The following is a 20,425-nucleotide window of genomic DNA, read 5'->3' as shown; positions in this document are numbered from 1 at the left end:
TCATTATACAAGTACATAGCAACATGCAACCTCCAGTTAGAAGTTAAGATTTTGGGATTTCTTTTGTCCTGTCATCGGGGGCATATTTAGAGTATTAAATATGGCCCTATGTGTATATAAGTGAACACCAAGTTACATATATACAAAGGACACCCCGTGGATAGGAGTTAATATTTAAATTATCAACTTTAGCTTCAAATTATTATTATTTTTTTTAATCTGGCAACAATATTCTAAATTCTAGTATCCCGTTGTATGGGAAAGAAAGTGGAGTCTACCAATTATTGCCATAGGAGAAAAAAAAGGAAATAAAAAGATCTCATTTTTCAAAAATGATACAGCCCAAGGGTGCCTGGGTACCTCAGTCGGTTAAGTGTCCGACTTCGGCTCAGGTCATGATCTCATGGTCCGTGAGTCTGAGTACCACGTCAGGATCTGCACTGACACTCAGAGCCTGGGGCCTGCTTCAGATTCTGTGCCTCCCTCTCTCTCTGACCCTCTCCTGCTCACACTCTGTCTCAAAAATGAATAAATATTTGTTTTTAAAGTATAAAGAATCATATCTCCTGATTTTAGCTTTCAGTTAGTTAAAATATAGAGTTTGAGTGAACTTTGCTGTCATATTACGTGCTCCGAAAGTGTTCTTTAAAAATTATAAGGGGGCGGGGCAGTGTTTAAAATACTTCATAGAACTGTTTTTATAAATTTCTATCTGGAAACTTCCATTTGTAGGCAAATAATCAATATTTATTCATATCATTTTAATCCCTTCATTAAAACCGGTCCCTTGAAGGATTTCATTTGAATGTTTATTTACTTTCAGAGCGAGCACGCAAGTGCACACGAGTAGGGGAGGGGTAGAGAGAGAGGGAGAGAGAGAGAATCCCCAGCAGGGGCTCAAACTCACAAACTGTGAGATCATGACCTGAACTGAAATCAAGAGTTGGATGCTTACCCGACTGAGCCACTCAGGCGCCCCCTTGAAGGATTTCTACAGGATGTTCTAGTTACCGCGTGTATTTGGAGAAGAACATAGACGGGCACGTCTTCTCCAAAAACATTCTTCAATGTGATGTTTCACTATCTGACTTACCACCCCAACCCACCATTAGTCAGAGTCAGTGATGGTGGCATTGCAAACAAAACCGGACTGATTACGTCACTTCAAACCCAATTCTTTGAAAACCCTGGCTCTTCGTCTGTCATCACTTAGATACCTTCTTTCTGATTTGCTAAAAATTTCTCCTGGCATATAACCATTTCGCAAGGATAAGATCCATTCAGGTCTAGCAGGTGGTGTAAGCTCACCGGGTTGTTTTGCTGGTGAGCTGCTAAGCTAAGCAGGACCCAGTGCATGCAGGGCAGTGAAGGAAGTGAAGGAGCTCTGTGACATATTCCCCTTCTCTCTGAGCCCAGAGCACAACCCCGATGACAGGTGCCGCTTCCCTTCTTTTCAGATGTTGTAGCTCTCCCCCTCCCCCACATCCCACCAGGGCAATGTCTACAAATGGGCCAATAACACAGATACCTTTTAGAATGGCCACTGACCACAGAGTAGGGGGTGGGGAGCAGAATCGGGGGGAAAGCTTGAATTCAGTGCACGGTAAAACTTGCTCCTTCCCCTTCACTATCCCCATACATTCATTCGCGAATATGTACCCAGCACAACTAGCACATAACAAACGTGGAGACACCTGCGAAGCCGACCGAGGTCTGCCCCCTGATGGAACTGCCATTCTTGTGCAATGGAAGCAAGAGACAGATCATAACCACGTAAACACATAAGATCACGTCAGACAGCGATAAATGTCCTCGCGTTGCAGAGGTGCGAAAGTGTGTAAATATCCGAAATACGGTAAGACTAGGAAATACGACAGTATACAAAAGTCAGTAATGTAATCATTTGAAGGAGAAATCAAAGTTTCATCTGCATCTATGATGGCAATCGATGTTCATAGTTTTCTCTTTTCATCAAGAAGGAATCCAACAGTGGATAGCTGTCTGCCTACTCACTATCCATCCCTCCCTTTCTCCATTAACACGGATCCCTAACGTTCACCCAGAATGAAGGCGACACTTGTCGGTCTCAGGGTTCCACAATTGTTAAGTGGCAGGGTGGAAAGTGAAGGACCAGCCTGCCCGAACACCAGGGGTCATGCTCTTTCCAGGCCCGGTCTCTTAGCCTGTTGTCTATAAAGATAGCACTATGCGGCCTGAAAGGCCTGAAGAGGCTGCGACTGGCCTGGGTTTCTGTTCTAGAAGCATAAACTAACTTGTTTGTGACCCTACACGTGTTAATAAACTCTTTCTAGACTACCATCTGCTAAAAAGCGGCCACCTAACAGTCACGTAGGAAGAACAAATCATTCGGTACAGAGCACATGGAAATTTCTGGAAAAAGGAAACAGGAGCAAGCAGATCCAAAGCCTCTCCTTCCACATGGGGACACCACCTCCACCCTCACTTTCTTCATGTATCTGCTCACGGTCTTTTAACAAAGCCCTCCACTCCTATTGCCTTAGGAAGGCAGAAGAGAATGAATATCTAGAAATATATCTGAAGTCCCAGCAAGAAAGAAGCCGATGTAGGAAAAACCAGCACCCCAAAGAGGCACACAGTCCTTAGACTGTGGTCTGGCATACCCCTGACATCCTCCTGTGTTCCCAAGAGTTTGGCATCTCCCAGTTGAGAAGCTCCCTTGAGAAACTCAAGGCCAAACTTCTCAGACTGGTTTTCAAGGCTTCACCCAATCTACACATCAATGCCCAGGATTCTTCATTTTCATCCACACCCGTCTCTTCACCATCAACCACACCAGTCATTATACGCAGTCATTCACCTGTCCAGACCTCCCAGGCCAGACCCCCATCCCAAGGTGTCCCCTGCCTTTCTGCTAATCCTCAAGCTGCCTGTCCTTCCAGCAGAGCCTCCGCCACCTTCCAGTGTGCACTGAGGGTTCCCTTCTCTGAACCTTGGATCCCCCTTGAGATGCTACCCTAGGCCGCCAAAACAAAATACTGCAGGCTGGGTGGGTGTAAGCAACCCCAATCCATTTTCTCACAGTTCTGGAGGCTTTACATCCCGGATCGACGTGCCAGCCAGTCTGGTTGCTGGGGAGAGTATAAGCTTGTAAGACACCTTTTAAAAGAGAGAGAGGTTTGAGCCGAACGCACACAGAGTCCACGGTAAAATGAAAGGGGACAAGGCAGGGACTGCGTCCGCTTTTGGGACTGGGGAAAGCCCAAATCAGGGGAATAAGAGAGCCATAGTGTAGGGTTTGCAGAGAGGTTTTACGGTGAGGAAAAAAATTATATAAAACAGGCAATAGTGTTGTTGCAACAGGATATAACAAAAGGCAGTCCTTGGTGTTAGTCTCTGAAAGCCACGGGCACTTGACTGGAACACAAAACCCAGAAAGGACCTTTACTTTGCTCCCTTGTCATACAAACAGTGGAAACCCTCACAGACATAATAATGCAAAACATCAGTCTCCACTAACTGAGCTGAAGAAAAACTCTCATCGGATCAAGCATGTTTTTCAAGCGCATTAATGAAATGATTTCTAGAAGGACTATACCTTCCACATAGTCCCACATACTGCACCGGATGATGGAGGTATCAGGAAAGTATTAAATTCGCAAAATTCAAGAAATCACGGCTCAAATCTGCTCTGGACAACTTCTTGTCTTACTAGTGGGCAGTCAACAAAAGCTTTTGAAAACTCTGCCATTATCAATTACTTTGTTTTTAAAAATCTAAAATCACGTCTCTCAAGCAGACTCAGAACATTCTAGCTCTTCAGTGTGGAACCGCCCACGAACGCCGAGAAGTGGGACTAAAACACTGACTTACACTGCCCTCTGCTGGTACACTGACCACATTTCAAGTTCCTTAGTTTACAAAGTTGCCAAAAGGCAGTCCAGTATTTTGAACCAGCAGATTCAAGGCTAATTACTAAAAACAGGTTGTGGAAAATATTACTAAGTGGCTTAAATACCATCTGCACCACATCAGGCACACATTCCTAATGAAAAGGGCACATGTGCGGGAAGAGGTGTTGCCAAATCACATCTGCTAACCTAATATAAAGCTTTTTTTTTTTTTTTAAACCCAACTCTTTAAAATATGCATTAAATTCACAATAACGCCTTTAAATTGCCCCACTTTCCTACCTACCCCTGTCATGCCAACCAACTTCTCAGAAAACAAAGTGAGTAAAACAAAAATTAAATGTTGGCTTCACCGCTGCGTTTCAGCCTCTGCTTAAATCAGCCCAGCAATAAATAACTGCATGTTACTGCAGTTTACAAAATTCATTTTCTAAGTATAGACTTTTTTTTTTCATTTAGAAGCTGCTAATTTGCCAGAATGTTGCTGGAAAACATGCCATTTGTTTAAACACACACACATCAGCCTCCATTAAAATGATTACAGCATCATTCAAGAGTCTAAAGCATTTATTAGGTGTCTCTAATCCACAGAACACTTTACTAAGCCCTGTAGAAATGAGTTAAGCCAAATCCTTGCCTCAGAGTTTGCTGCCTAAAATAGATGAGCTAACGCAGATGGGCACAATGGTACAAACAGCACAGGTACACGAACTTCAGCGAGTGTACCTACGTTTTGTCCTGAGGTACCCAAATGGGAGAGTTCTGGAGCTGGATGTTCATCATGAGCGGGTGAGAGGAAAGCAGTTATTTAAAATTGCACAGAAATGCCTCTGGAAGGAGGTGGGATTCCAGGGACCTCAATGAAAAGGGAAGGAGGCTCGCGGACACGGGAACAAGTCTGAGAGGTCTCCAGCACAGAGAAGTAGGACAAGGACATGAAGGAAGTAAATCTTAGAAATTCCATGACACCCTGTGGCCACATAGCAGCTTTCCTTAACTAAGTCCAGGGTACCATGTGCTTCTGCACAGGCATGATGGACTCTAGGCTCCCAGTTTGCCGTGGCCTCAGAAGCATCCAAAGAGTTCCAGAGGCAGGTGCAAAGGCAACCCCAAGTCACTAGCTTGCCTTAGTGACGTACTTTACAGGCCATATATCTATCTCTCTCTCTCTCTCTTTCTCCCTCTGTTTCTCTCTCTCTCTCTCTCTAAAATAATATATACATATACACATATATGTATACATATGCATACATACATATATGTATACATACATATATGTATGTATGCTTGTGTGTACATACATATATGTATATTTCATATATGTGTATGTATACGTATACATGTATATACATAGGGTATGTATATATATGTATATATGTATACACATATATGTATATATGTGTATATGTGTATATACATATATGCATGTATATATGCATATACATGCATATATACATGCATATATATGCATACATATATATAAGTATATATAAGTATATATATGAGTACATATGCATATATACATATACACATATATGTATACATACATGTTTGTATACATACATATATATACGTATATATGTGTGTATATATGTAAGTGTGTGTGTGTGTGTGTATATATATATATACACACACACATATATAAGTAAGCTCTATGCCCAATGTGACGCTTGAACTTACGACCCTGAGATCAAGAATCCCATGCTCTACCAACTGAGCCATACAGGTACCCCTACATGCCAACTCTGAGAGCTTAAACCTTCCCTTCATGCAGACAGGCAATGCCTTAATTTCTCCCACAATTCTATGGTACATTTATTTTACTTACGAAATATCTCACCATAGCCCAAGCCTCTTTATAAAATATTAACACAATGAATTCCCATAGCCAATTCCATAATACAGGCACTATTATTTTTTTTTTTAATTTTTTTTTTCAACGTTTATTTATTTTTGGGACAGAGAGAGACAGAGCATGAACAGGGGAGGGGCAGAGAGAGAGGGAGACACAGAATCGGAAGCAGGCTCCAGGCTCTGAGCCATCAGCCCAGAGTCCGACGTGGGGCTCGAACTCCCGGACCGCGAGATCGTGACCTGGCTGAAGTTGGACGCTTAACCGACTGCGCCACCCAGGCGCCCCCAGGCACTATTATTAAATTCCCTATTTTACATATGAGGAAACTGAGGCACACAGAAGCTAACGCTTTACCCAAATTCACGCAATTAGTAAGTAGCAGAGCCAGGAATCAAACTCAGGCATTCTATGAGTTTGGGCTCTTAACTACTATGCTGTGTCATGTAACATAGTGCATGTTTTAATCTCCAAGTGGAAACAAGAATACTGTATAGTCAGGATAGAAGGAGTTTTGCCGAGGAAACAATCCCCAAGTCCACAAGGCTTATTTCTTGCTCACATTTCATGACCACTGAGGGCTGTCAGTCACCACACAAGAGGGACAAGGGGATCCCAGAGACCCTCACACAGGCAATTATATTTCTCTTGCCCAGATGCACCACACATCACTTCCTACTCAAAACTCACTGGCTGGAACCAATCGTATGGACCCAGCCACCTTGATTCAACCGATCATGTGCCACAAGCCCAGCCAAGGGGCTGGGAAGTGTGCTCTTACTACGCGCCCAGAAGGAGATGGAAATGGAAACATTGAGCAAACCATCGTAAAAGACTGCCACAAAACAAGGGACGACTATGACAGTAATGTCACACTTTTGGTAAACAAAGATGACATCACTGCCCACTGACATATGTCAAGGCATTGTCCTACATGCAGTAATGGATTTGCATGGAGGCAGGCATCCAATCCAGTACCGCGGGTTCATTCACGCCTTCCCTGATCCATTCCGAAAGCGGTTACCAAGTAGCACTACCCAGTCTTTCTGGGAAAGCCCACATACACATACACGCAGTGTGCAAGCACTTGATAATAATGGCAAACAAAGGTACAAGGATACTAACCGAATACAGATAATGCACACGTGGGAAAAGATTAGCAATCAAAAAGTCATATGCAGTTTGAAGGAAGTAAGTCTTTATATGGATTTTATGATGGAAACCCAGAGCCAAAGACAAACATCTGAGCAGGGAGAGAGAGGCTGGCTGGTAGCCTAGAGCAGAGAACATTTTCTAGAGCGAATGCTGTTCAGAAATTTTATCCTATGGCTGGGCAAATAAAGAAACCGACGTGAAGCCTGGTCCCATGAACTTGTCCCACCAGCTCCACGTTATAAAACACTGAATTAATATCCGAGTTGGGACGAAACCCCAACCTTCTAGATTTTTCACTGACGACTGATCGGCGAAATGCAATAGCATGCTGCCTGAAAATCAAACTTTTACGACACAGTGGTCAATTCACAAAATACACTGGGCACTGGAATATGAAATAAAATCATACTGTCACAGGAAAATAAATGTGCTCACTTCTGAAAGTTGAATACGAAATTTGAATTTTTTTTTTTAACGTTTATTTATTTTTGAGACAGGGAGAGACAGAGCATGAATGGGGGAGGGTCAGAGAGAGAGGGAGACACAGAATCTGCAACAGGCTCCAGGCTCTGAGCTGTCAGCACAGAGCCCAACGTGGGGCTCGAACTCACGGACCGCGAGATCATGACCTGAGCCGAAGTCAGACGCTTAACCGACTGAGCCACTCAGGCGCCCCTGAAATTTGAATTTTTAAAACAAATACTGGAAAAGAACAAACACCGAGAGGTTCAGATTTTGAAAAAAAAAAAAAATTGTATTTGAGCAGAGCTCGGTTTCTAGACTTTTCTTTAGATCCCTGAGCTATCTTATAAATTAAAGAATCTTAGAACTAGCAAAATGTATCGGGGCACCTGGGTGGCTCAGTCAGTTGAGCATCTCACTTCGGCTCAGGTCATGATCTCACAGTTCGTGAGTTCAAGCCCCGCGTCGGGCTCTGGGCTGACAGCTTGGAGCCTGGAGCCTGTTTTGGGTTCTATGCGCCCCCCCCCAACTTCTCTCTGCCCCTCCCCTGCTCATCCTCTGTCTCACTCTCTCAAAAATAAATAATCATTTTAAAAAATTAAAAAAAAAAAAAGAACTAGAAAAATATAAACCAAAAATCTAGTCCGGGCACATCTTAGAGAAGAATGTGGAACACAGACAGATGGATGTTGACTTGTTGAAGTCCATGCAGCTCATTCAGAATCAAGAGGAACTTGCACCCAGCTCCCCGGATTACCAGCTCTGTGCTCTTTCCACTGTTACACAACTATTCCTGAGTAAAAACAAGCACAAGCCTTGCACGGTGGCCCTAAACATTAATAAATGAACGACACGGCTGTCTTCAAAAGTGGTGACAAACCTAGATTTTGCACATGCACAGGAAGGGTCACTAATCCTACTTCTTCTATTTCAAATCTGAAAACACACATTTCCTATTGTATCACTTAACCAATCACTTAAAAACCGAGGGTAAGGCAATGTTTTTCAAATCCTGGATCAATCACGTTAGCAGGTCACAATCAGTACTTTTTTTTTTCCCCTTTTGAATAAGACGGAATACATATTTACTTAGGCTCTATTTTTATTTGCCAAATACAGGCTAATTTTTCTTGTTACAGCCTTTGCCCAAGATTCATAGGCCACGAACGAGTATGTTTTACTGCCATTTAAGTAAAACACTGGTTTTATGAGCAAACAAGTTAGGAAAGGATTCAGTTAAATCTCACTACCTATGAAAAGTAACGTGGCTGTTGCCCGCTCTGACTTCTCTCCTTAGGGACATTCTCCAGAGACAGAGAGAGCTGGAGGCGGGGGTGGGGGGGGGGAATTCTCCAGGAATGGAGAGAGCGGGAGGGGTCTGATCAACAGAGCTTTGGGATTCTGAGCTTAGAATTCCATCCTGCAGAGACGAGAGCCAGTGGTTAAATGGGATACCACCTGGAATGGGTCTGGGCATAGTGCTTTCGAGTGAAGACCAAGGTCAAGGCAAGTCAGTGAGTTACAACCCATCCTGCAGCTTTTTTTTTTTTTTTTTTTTTTTTTTGGTTTTTGGTCTTTTTAATCATGACATGTTATCAGCTGTGAAGAGTTGGGGACCTATGCAAACAAGAAATTTCCCTACAGGGGCAAAATTCAGGAGCACACCTACAGACAGTTTTCCTTCCGTATATACTCCTTCTCCAGGTGGATACCAGGTTCCTTGCCTAAAATATTTTCTTTTTACTGCGTGATACTCCACCATTTGGATAGATACCAAACAGAGGATGGCAGGCAAGTTTCTTATGGAAGTATTTAAGGATCTCCAGGGAAGGGCTGGTAGTTAAAAAAAAAAACAAAAAAACCATATTTAATAAATCTGTATTTTTCTGTTTGTTATGCTTTTTTTTTTTTAATTTTTTTAATGTTTATTTTTGAGACAGAGAGAGACAGAGCATGAACGGGGGAGGGTCAGAGAGAGAGGGAGACACAGAATCCGAAGCAGGCTCCAGGCTCTGAGCTGTCAGCACAGAGCCCGACGCGGGGCTCGAACTCACGGACTGTGAGATCATGACCTGAGCCGGAGTCAGAAGCTCAGCTGACTGAGCCACCCAGGCGCCCCTGTGTGTTATGCTTTTAATAATAGACACCAAAGAAAGGGGCGCTTAGGCAGCTCAGTCGCTTAAGCATCTGACTCTTGATTTCGGCTCAGGTCATGATCTCAAGGTCATGAGATCAAGCCCCATGTCAGGCTCTGCACTGACAGAGCAAAGCCTGCTTGGGATTCTCTCTCTCTCTCTCTCTCTCTCTGTCTCTCAAAATAAATAAACTTAAGAAAAAGAAAGTAAAGTTCAACATCTTATCTGCTGCTGAGAAGCTTGGGGTTTCGAATCAATTCCACCTTAAACCAGCACCACCATGTTATCTTCCCGCTAATATTTCCGCCCCCTTCCCTCGACGTCTTCCCGGTTGCCTCTCCTTCCCATGCTAGGCAGGTATTAGCAGTCTCTCTCACTCCCCAGAATTTGGCCTCACTACCCCTCGTCTCATTTTTAGCAGACAACCTTGCCTCCTACCGACGATGAACAGGGAGCCACTAGATGGCAACTTCCTCGGCTCTTTGCCTTACACTCGCAACGTTCTGGCGTCTACACCCTGCCTGTCTCCTTCCCTGCCGTCCTTCAGGCGCTCATCCCCTCCCACCTCCTCGGAGGCCTCACTCACCCCATCAGCATCTTTTCCCATCGGCACTTAAACCCGCCTACTTGCTCGTCTTTAAGACATTTTTTATCGTTTATTTGTTTTTGAGAGTCAGAGAGACAGAGCATGAGCGGGGGAGGGGCCGAGAGAGAGGGAGACGCAGAATCCGAAGCAGGCTCCGGGCTCTGAGCGGTCAGCACGGAGCCCGACGCGGGGCTCGAACTCACGAGCTGTGAGATCATGACCTGAGCCGAAGTCAGCCGCCCCACCGACGGAGCCCCCCAGGCGCCCCATACTTGCGCATCTTTAAATAAGCAGAGGAAAGCCTTTCCAGTCTCTCCTCTTCCCAGCCCCGATTCTGGAGAGCCTGGTGGACACAGATGCCACCCAGTTTTCCCCACACATCCCCCCCACCCCCGTGCTTTCAACCTCAGGTGCCAAGTCCACCAACTGGCTGTGGCGGAAGATACCCAACGACCTCATCTGAGCGGAGTGCAGCACACGGAGAGCCCGTCGACCCTTCTGGAAACCCCATTTTCCCTCAGCTTCTGTGCACGTGCTCTCCTGCTTCACCGCTCACCTCTGCCATCCTCCTCGGTCTCCCTTGGGCCCTCTTCTCCCGGGTTTCCCACTGTTGGTTTTCCCACTCTCCTGAGTGCGCAGAGTCCCCCCTTGGGGCGAGCTGATCGGCACCTACACTTCCACGTCCTCGCCGACGCGATGCTGTTGCCAGAATCCACATTTGGGCAGCTACCGGAACATCACTCATCCACGTGATCTCTCATCACATTCAATCACAATATCCCCCATTTCAGTCAAGGCCACCACCACCCACCTGGATGCCCAGGCTGGAGAGCAGGCATCGCTCTGGTTCGCCCCCAACCCTTCGGGTCAGGACCATCAAGCCCCATCCATTCTTCCTCCCACTGTGTCTTAAATCCAGTCACTTATGCCCGATGGTCAAGAACAGTCTGCCTGGGTTCAAACCCTGTCCCTGCCGTTTACGATTATGTGACTGGGCTGGTTTCTGGTCCTCAGTTTCCTCACTTGTCCAATGGGACAAAATAGCTTATATAGTCATAGCACACACCTCCAAAGATAATTTGGAGGATTAACTGAATGACTATACGCGAGGCACCCAGGGCGGTGGCCGCACAGTACGTGTGATGTAGGGCCGGTGATATCCCGGAGGTTGTTGTGGTCAGCGTTCATCACCACCCTGACTCAGGCCCTCGTCAACCTGGCACGTAGACACTCAAATCCCCTTCTGACTGGCCTCTCTGCCTCCAGTTTGCCTCTTGCCAACCCAGCCTCCACAGGGTGGCCAAAGCCGTCTTTCTGAAATGCAACCCTAACTGCGGCCCTACGCCGCTCACAGCGGTCTCCCTTCCTTTCTCCTTAGCAAGGCTCCCAGGCGCCTGCCCTCCCTCCACTCCCACTCCCCTGCCCATGACCTTATACTCCAGCCTTAAGAGGTCCTTTAAAGCCTCCAGGGTGCTATACTCACTCCGCCACAGGTCAATGCTCAGCCTGTCCCTGTGCCGGAAGAGTCCGCTCTTCTTCATTTTTCTATACTCAGCGCCTAGCTGCCTGCCTGGCTTGCAACAGGTGCTCAGGAATTACCAACTGACGTGATCCCTTTTAACGAAAGCATATCCAGATTCTACCTAGATTCTAGTTCCTTTGAACTTGGGAATGCTTTGCAATGTGTCCCACTGGGGATAAGGGAATGCTAGGACTCACAATTCAGCATTTGATGGTAACCGATGTTGAAAAATGATGATGATGATGATGGCAACCCCTAACGCTTACTACACATTTACGACGCATCGGGCGCCATGCTAAGCATACCGCACCGTACTGCATCTAATCGTCAGGAAACTCTGAGGACAGTACTTCCTACCCCCAGTGCATCTGGAAGGTCCACAAAGGAAAGTCCCTTAATGGTGCCCAGATTGCTCTTCTGAAATTGTTCACCAAACAGAGCTAAATGTTCTTCACTAAATGTGCCCCCCCCCCCCCACCTCTCTCTCTGGACCATGGTAAGCAGCCATGACCTACTCTAACTTTGCCCAATAAGCAACAGGGCAAAGTACAGACCAGAACTGAGGGCCGCCAGCCCCACTTTCCCCTGACTTGGTTCTTGCTGACATGTTGGCCAATATGACTTTAGAATAATGTGGGGATTATTTGCATTAATGGAACTGAAACCCTCCACTTCTATTCAAAGAGTATAGTATACTTTGTCCAAACGTCCAATATATTGTCTCTTACCCTATAGTCAGCCAACACACCTCCACCTAAAATTTCAATGTTAAAAGGTTTGGGACTTAAAAAAATGAAACAAAACAAAAAACTTACATTCAGACTGGCTGAAAAAAAATTGTATGTAATTTTCTCTGTCGATTCACAACTTCCAGCAAGACTAAAAAGCATTTTTTTTTTTTACAGTTAATAAATTCCAGTTTAGAAAGGTTAAATTTTCTAAGCTTTGGAAACTCACCAAAGCTTAGGAAGAAAGAGGGAGTATTTGTGTACGACGGAACAGCTTTTTAACATATTTGCAAAAGCTACCCCACGACAAAAACAGAACTGATGAACGAGAAAGGGGTCTTCGCTTTCCTGCAAAGAGTTTGGCTTCTTAGTCTCCAAGATTTTGGTGCTTAGACCTCGACTTGGCCGGCCTCAATATTGGGAGCAGCCAAGAGAAGTTTCTGTGCTCACTAAAGGAGGAGAAGAACACTAAACATCCCGTTCTTTTTAATAGTTCTGATGACATATATCCAAATACTTAAAGTCAAATTTTTGAGAGATGTTTGCTTTCTTCTGTTAATTAGTCTGAAATCCAATGTTGGAAGGAAGAGAAATGGACAGTGTGTTCCATATTCCCCATTTACTAAAAGGGAGAAAAGGCAAGTTCTAAAGAGAAGATGAGGAGAGAAATCCATCAGCGTTAGTAAATGAGAGTAATTCTTCTGTTCATAAATCAAGTTCAAAATAAACCATGAGCCAGGACTCCTAAAACAACACATGAGAGCATTTCCATAAACCACCACCGCTGCGTGAACTGTGGGTTTCAGATTAGCATCTTTGGGCTTGCCCCAAACTTCTGTAAATCCTGTAAATCCACATGAAACACGTTCTCTTTCTCAAACTACCAATTGTTCAGGTAGAACTTAGGTACATGTAACTAACAAGGTATATTTCTTACTGAATGAGGAAGTTCCCGGCTTACGGACAGGAATGGGTACGTTCAGAGGCATGGCAGTTAGGTCTCAGCACCCACACGTGAAGGATGACTCCACAAGCTTCCTCTACTTACTGTCCTATATTTTAGAGACAGCATGTTAGGTCCTAGAAGCAGCATGACGAGTTTCCTAGGAAAGAGCTCAATTTAGCTTCGCTTGCCACAGAGGTGTCTTTATTCTCTGACCTCTCTGGTCACAAACCCAGAGGAGTAGGAGAATGGAAAAGAAAACAGGATCACAAGATCATCACCAACATGCACTGCTTCTCAAATCTCCTGCCAATATTCTGAAGAGCAGAGGTCTGCCTGGAAACGAAGAATCATGAGACTAACTAGACCACGTTTGTGGGAAGTGATCCTGGCTCCACCACGAAGCGGGTGTGGGGCGTCCGTGTGGAAGCACTGCGATCTGTGTTGGGTTAAAAAACCAGAACTAATGGGGTGCAGGTGGTTAAGCGTCCAGCTTTGGCTCATGATCTCGAGGTTCGTGAGTTTGCGCCCCGCGTCAGGCTCTGTGCTGGCAGCTCGGAGCCTGGAGCCTGCTGCGGATTCTGTGTCTCCCTCTCTCTCTGCCCCTCCCTCCCTCTTACCCTGTCTGCCTCTCTCTCAGAAATGAATAAATATTAAACCAAATTTATAAAAAAAAAAAAAAAAACAGAACGAATGAAGCTAACCCTTAACCAGCACATATCTACTTTCTGGATAAAGATAAAGCTCTTACTTAATCTAACATAGAGCTGGTGTAGTAGTTACTTAGAGATTATGTAATCTGAGCACTTAAAAAGAGAAGTAACACTGAAGTGACTTGTATGGAATTCCGCATTTTCAGTATTGTTTTGCAGTGCGATGTTTAATGACTTAATGAACTAACCAGTCAATTCCCCCAATTTCACAGGTAAAGACAGGGGTATTGGAAACATAGGAGTTCCCCTTGTCTTCTCACCATGCCAAATTTTGCAAATAATACCACAACTGTGACTTCAAACGCAACTGATCTGCTATGCCTGCCACAGCAGCCTGTCAACATTTTGACTATGCTATATGAAGCACATCTGTATCACAGACACAGGGTTATATGCCATATTTTATACAGTATTTATTTATATATCTTACATTAAATTTTTTTTTAACATTTATTTTTGAGAGACAGAGAGGGGCAGAGCATGAGTGGGGGGGGGGGGGGTGGCGGTGGAGAGAGACACACACACAGACAGAACCTGAAGCAGGTTCCAGGCTCTGAGCTGTTTGTTACCACACAGCCCGACACGGGGCTCGAACTCACGAACTGCGAGACCATGACCCGAGCTGAAGTCGGATGCTCAACCGCCTGAGCCCCCCAGGCGCCCGCATTATATTACATGTTATATGTTTATTCCACCATAAGAATATCTAACAAAACTGAGGTGCACAAGATGTTTTGAATAAGAAATCACAGAAGATACTGACATATTTAAAGTTTAAGCCCACTTAAAGTGCGTGCCTGGTATATTTGGCAATCTGCAAAAGACCAAACGCATATCTGACTAATGAGCTGCAATATCACCTTTTTTTTTTTTTTTTTTTAAGCTTGAAGGGCATTAATAGGCCAGGGATCCTTTAAGATGTAGAACTTTTTGTTTTGAACACAGCAGGCCTCAAGGGATAAAATCCTAATTTTCTACATGTTGTCTTATGAACCACAGATGGATAACTGGCACCTCATCAAATATGTCTCAGTGACTGGGGTGGGCAGTGGTGCCGCTGTGGGTGGGAAGCAGGGGGCCAACACCCTCCCCTCCCGGCAGGTGCCTCCTCCCACCCTCTTGCCTGTGCAGCTCCCCCGAGAAGATCATCGGGAGGCAGGCAGCCAAGGGCACAGCTTAGTATGGGGTCAGTTATGAAAAGGCAGGGAGAGCTAAGAGATGGGACAGTGGGGGGACGCCAGAGGCCTGGGAGCTGTACAGACGGGGCCCAAACCCATCCCAGCTCCAATCCTCGCTGCGCCCCATCCACGAGCAAGGCCCTCTCTCTTGGGCTCTCAACTACAACCACGGAGATAAGGGTGTCTTCCTTGTAGGACTGTTGTGAGAAATGCATATCACATTGCAAATAAAACGGTGGATAGCAGTGCCTAGCCCGTGGTAGGGCTCGGTGAATATAAATGTTCCCGTTTTTCCTCCTTCTGGCTTGAATAATTCCCACAGGCGGTCTCCAGATCATCTCTTAACACCATGACTTTGGCAAACTGAGTAACAGATATGCAGGCACGAATTAAAAAAAAAAAAAAAAAGATATGAACCCATCGCACAATATGCCTATCATGATGGGATACTCGTGATATATTATTGGTTTCAAAGAGGTCCTTTCGAACAAATGTTCTAAAAAAGGTAACATAGTTAGCACTGAATCAGCCCTTTGAAAAGAATATACACGTCCATACCTCCCACCTATGGCTGCAAAAATGAGCACGCTCACAAATTGGACCCTGCGTGGTGCAATGGTTGATTTTAACTTTTTTTCCTTTGGCTTATCTGTGTTTCTAATCTTTCCACAATGAACGTACACTATGTATTTCTATAAAAGGTAGGGGAGAACAAAGTGTTCGTAAGAGAATGGGTCAGGGCACTGAACCGAGCCCAGAGTTAACAATACATGCAAGATGCCTGCGATGACCTAAATCAGCACACAAAGGTCAGGTGCGGCCAGAGGCCTCTCCTGGCAAAAGAAAGCAGACTTGACTTTGAGCCCTAGCCCAGCTGTCTCCCCACCGTGGCCCTTGGTGAGTCATTTATTGTGGGCTCTGTTTATGACTGACCGATTGATGGGATTGGATCTGACCACAGGAACACTCACAGGGATGATCATCCCTTCTCCTTGTAACACCGTAGCTTGGTGTCCAGCTGGTCCCCTCCTAGCTTTCTTCCCACCTCCCTGGCAGCTCCTTCTCTTGTCTCCTTTACTGGTTCAGCCAGTCTCTTAGCTTCTTATCGTCCCAGTACCTGGGACTCGACCCCTGACCTCTTCTCCCTTCTATGTATTCTCACCTCCAAGGAGATCTCATTCACGCCCTGACTTCAGTTGCACCGATACCCCCAACTACTCCTAAATGCCTACCTTTAGTTCCGACCTTCTCCCTGAAATCCAGACTGGAGTAGTAAGAACTGCCCACTGGAGGTGGGCATTTAGAGATCTCGTAGGCATCGCTAACTTGGCGTGGCCCAAACCAACGTCATCTAGGGCCTCCGACCCTAGACCTGTTCCTCCCTCCCGGTCGCCCTCATCACGGTTAACAGCAACCAAATCCTTCTAGTTGCTCAGGTCAAAAACTTTGGAATCACCCTTGACCTCTTTCTTTGCCTCATGCCCTAAACCCACACCTGTCGACCCTACCTCTAAAATACACCCAGAACCCTGCTACCACCCCAGGCCAGAACCATCACCTCTGTTCTGGGTTCTTGCAGTAGCCCCCTAACCCGTCTTCTGCATCCACCCTTGCCCCCTCCAGTCTGTTCCGAACACGGTGATTGGAGTGATGCTTATAAAAGTGTCCATTCATCGTGTCATTCTTCCGCTCAAACCGGCAAATGGCTCTCCGTGTCCTGTGGGGGGAAAATGCCAGAATCCTCGCGCCGGCCTACATGTGGACATCCCTACCTCATCTCCCTTCCCCCTCTTCACTCACGCCGGCCCCACTGGCCTCCCTACAGCTCTCCCTCCCTACCTTCTTATTTCCTTCAGGCCATTACTCAAGTGTTTTCTCACCGAGCTGATTCCCCAGCTGATTCCCCAACCGTGCTATCTCAGTAGCCCCCTCCGCCCCCACACGCTCCCGATCCCCCTTCCCTGTCTTGCTTTCCTCCACTGCCCCACAGAACTTACATTTCACCCACCTCATCTATGCATGGTCGGTCTCCCCACAGCTAGTGCACAAGTTCCACAAAAGTGGGCATTTTTTCAATTGTTTTGCTCCTAACCGTATCCCCGGCACCTAACCCAGGGCCTGGCACATAGTAGGCACTGAATACATACTTGTTAAATAAATACACAGGATTAAATGGATTCTGTCCTTACCTCTGTCAGGGTTATATAAGAAACACAGAAAATAAGGAACGCGAGGGGCGCCTGGGTGGCGCAGTCGGTTAAGCGTCCGACTTCAGCCAGGTCACGATCTCGCGGTCCGTGAGTTCGAGCCCCACGTCAGGCTCTGGGCTGATGGCTCGGAGCCTGGAGCCTGTTTCCGATTCTGTGTCTCCCTCTCTCTCTGCCCCTCCCCTGTTCATGCTGTGTCTCTCTCTGTCCCAAAAATAAATAAACATTGAAAAAAAAATTTAAAAAAAAAAAATAAGGAATGCGAAAGGAACTACTAAATAAGGTGACACTTCGATTAACTATGTGAGTGCTATTACTGTCATCATTCTTGTATTGAAGACGTGCCCCAATCCTGTCAGAAATGGCCTGCATTAGTCATGCTTGAACTATGGTTCTCCACCTCCCTTTTGCTTATCTATTTCAAGTAGAGCTTAGTAACTGAGAATTCCCACAATACTAAGACTCAGGAAAGGATTAGGTTCAGAGACCCATTCAATGTCTAACACTGCCAATGATGATCTTAATCACAAATTGGGATTTTTGTCTTCCCTTAGAGAAGACTAAGAGGACAGGGAAAGGGGGATTAAAAGATTAAGTATGATCACTTAAGAGCATGAAGAGTGCCCAGTCTCCCTTCATGGTGTCAGAAATACTGCTGAACCTCCACGCAGCTCAGGGGAACAGGACCCTGTCCTTGACTTTGGTTTGACCCTGATGATACAATCAAGTCTCATCCAGGGTGGGTTTCTATGGAAATTCTCAACGTTTATTTATTTTTGGGACAGAGAGAGACAGAGCATGAACGGGGGAGGGGCAGAGAGAGAGGGAGACACAGAATCGGAAACAGGCTCCAGGCTCTGAGCCATCAGCCCAGAGCCCGACGCGGGGCTCGAACTCACGGACCGCGAGATCATGACCTGGCTGAAGTCGGAGCTTAACCGACCGCGCCACCCAGGCGCCCCTCTATGGAAATTCTCAATGGACGAAAGCTTGGGTTCAGCTTAACGGCCTCCATCTGGAAAGCAAGAGTATACAAAATACTCCATGAACTCTAGGAGATACCGAAAATAGCATGTTTCATTATAACCTACCCATAATTACCCTTGGAGGCACCAAACAGAAATGATACAGAGTTAGAACTCTCTTCTAAACATAAACGTTTCACGGCCAGTAGAAAACTCAGCTTGAAGACAAATTTTCTAACCTATCGTCCATCTTGGCTAGAATGATTGTTTAAAACTCCTCTCCATGGGTTCTGACAAAACCATAGCCCTTTAGAGGCCAATAATAGTATCTTGTACTTGCAAAACTAACATTCAGGTACTGCAGCTAAACTGCAAAGCATTGTAAATCCTGGCGAGGAAGGCAATTAACCTAATTGGGCTGAACGCATAAGGGTTCCCAAGGGGGTAAAACTACATCCTGGGGCACCTGAGCCCAGCAATATGCCTGCTAGGGTTAGGGCAGAGGTGAAGTGAGGCAGTCCCATCATGCTCCACCTTTGAGTTTTAGAAGAGGATTTCCATCATCTTCCCTGCGGCCCCTTTTAGAAAGAAGCACCCTGTGGGGTGCCTGGGTGGCTCAGTCGGTTAAGCTTCCGACTTCGGCTCAGGTCACGATCTCACGGTTTGTGAGTTTGAGCCCCGCGTCAGGCACTGTGCTGACAGGGCCTGGAGCCTGCTTCTGATTCTGTGTCTCCTCCTCTCTCTGCCCCTCCCGTGCTCACGCTCTGTCTCTCTCTGTCTCTCAGTAATAAATAAACATTAAAAAGAAAAAATTTTAAAAAAGGAAGAAGTGCCTTGTAAAATTATATGCTATTAAAAACCCTACCATCAAAGTTGGAAAAAACGGACCGCTTTAAGACTTAATCAGCATTAACTCTAAGATTTTGCTTGTCAGCGACATGTCAAGCCTGACTTGCTCCTCTCCTATCATTACACTGGGACTGCATTACCCCACAAGGAGGTAAAGAGTCAACCAAAACGAACTAAAGGAGCTTCCACAGAAAAAGGTTTCATCCCTCACTTTATGTAAGTGACTAATTATTGAGGATATAGCCTCTCATCCTCATCAACCCTGGCTTTTGCTTTTTTCGCCTTCATTAAGCACAGAACAAAAAAAAAACCAAATTATTTTGCATCTGAGCTCTCTTCCAGGCCCAACAATGCATTTCCCAAGAAGAACCAGATATCATGGGACACTGTCTCCAGGACCCACGGGCAAGCCCGTCATCCGTTCTGCTGGGACCCAATCAAAGCACACGAGGAGGTTTTCAGCAGATATCAAGAATAATCTTCCCTGTGGAGGGCGTCTTGGAGTTTCCCTCAGGGTTTGAAATTCTTCATTTATTACGGTGAAACTAGAGAAAATGAATCAATGCGCATCAGGCCACAGGACGACAAACACAGAAATGCTCTCATGTTGCTGGCATGACCCGTTTCTCTTCCAAAGAGCAGTGGTTTTTGTTTTGTTTGTTTCCACTTGCTTTTGACTCCACACTGGGTTTGCTCTTTTCCTCACACCCAAGTCAGGAAATCTGGACCTAACGTTCCCCGGTGCATTTATTTCATGTCCCACCTGGTCATTTCCCCGCCACGGTCAAGGAGAATCAGTGAATAAAGACCATCTTGGTACAGCATTATGCCGGAGAATGTGAAACAAGCCGGTGAGGCGAAATCGCTTATGGTTTTCATACCAGGCATACCTCTGAGAGGCTCGATATAAATAACTCCTTTCAGCTCAGAACATCGCACATACCATGATGAAATACCGTACTCTATGTGAGCCGGAGACACGAAGTTATCCCTCGCTTAGGACACACAGGTTCACAGGCTTGTGTTTCCACGGTCCACACAAGCCCACTGGGCTAGCACAGACGGGGGCTGGAGAAATCTGAGGGTTCTGGAGGGTTTCCGGGTGAGCAAAGCTATTTAAGTTACACCCCAGTTGCTTTGTCTCAGGAAAAGGCGACTACAACTGGATGGCTGCAGCAGAAGCATCTGGACTTCGGCAGTTCCCCATGACTCGAGCAACAAACATCACCTGAATCAGTCA

General features: G+C 45.7%; 1 protein-coding gene and 1 long non-coding RNA gene across 2 annotated transcripts in view; both read right to left on the bottom strand.

Annotated features, from left to right (window-relative positions):
• The window catches only part of JAZF1 (JAZF zinc finger 1), a 344,125-nt gene that overhangs the window by 247,932 nt on the left and 75,768 nt on the right, over window positions 1-20,425 (bottom strand). The gene's annotated exons all lie outside the window — the stretch shown is intronic.
• LOC147583168 (uncharacterized) lies at window positions 7,354-8,349 on the bottom strand. The gene is made up of 2 exons (XR_015245982.1): window positions 8,182-8,349; window positions 7,354-8,121 (listed from the first exon to the last, which is right to left on the bottom strand). It is a non-coding gene; the product is annotated as an uncharacterized LOC147583168 (long non-coding RNA).

This window comes from Puma concolor, chromosome A2 (assembly GCF_028749965.1).
Source record: "Puma concolor isolate L17-30 chromosome A2, mPumCon1.1.hap2, whole genome shotgun sequence".
Taxonomy (NCBI): Eukaryota; Metazoa; Chordata; class Mammalia; order Carnivora; family Felidae; genus Puma; species Puma concolor.
The sequence above is the reverse complement of the archived record's forward strand: the minus strand, read 5'-3'. Positions and strand labels throughout refer to the sequence as shown.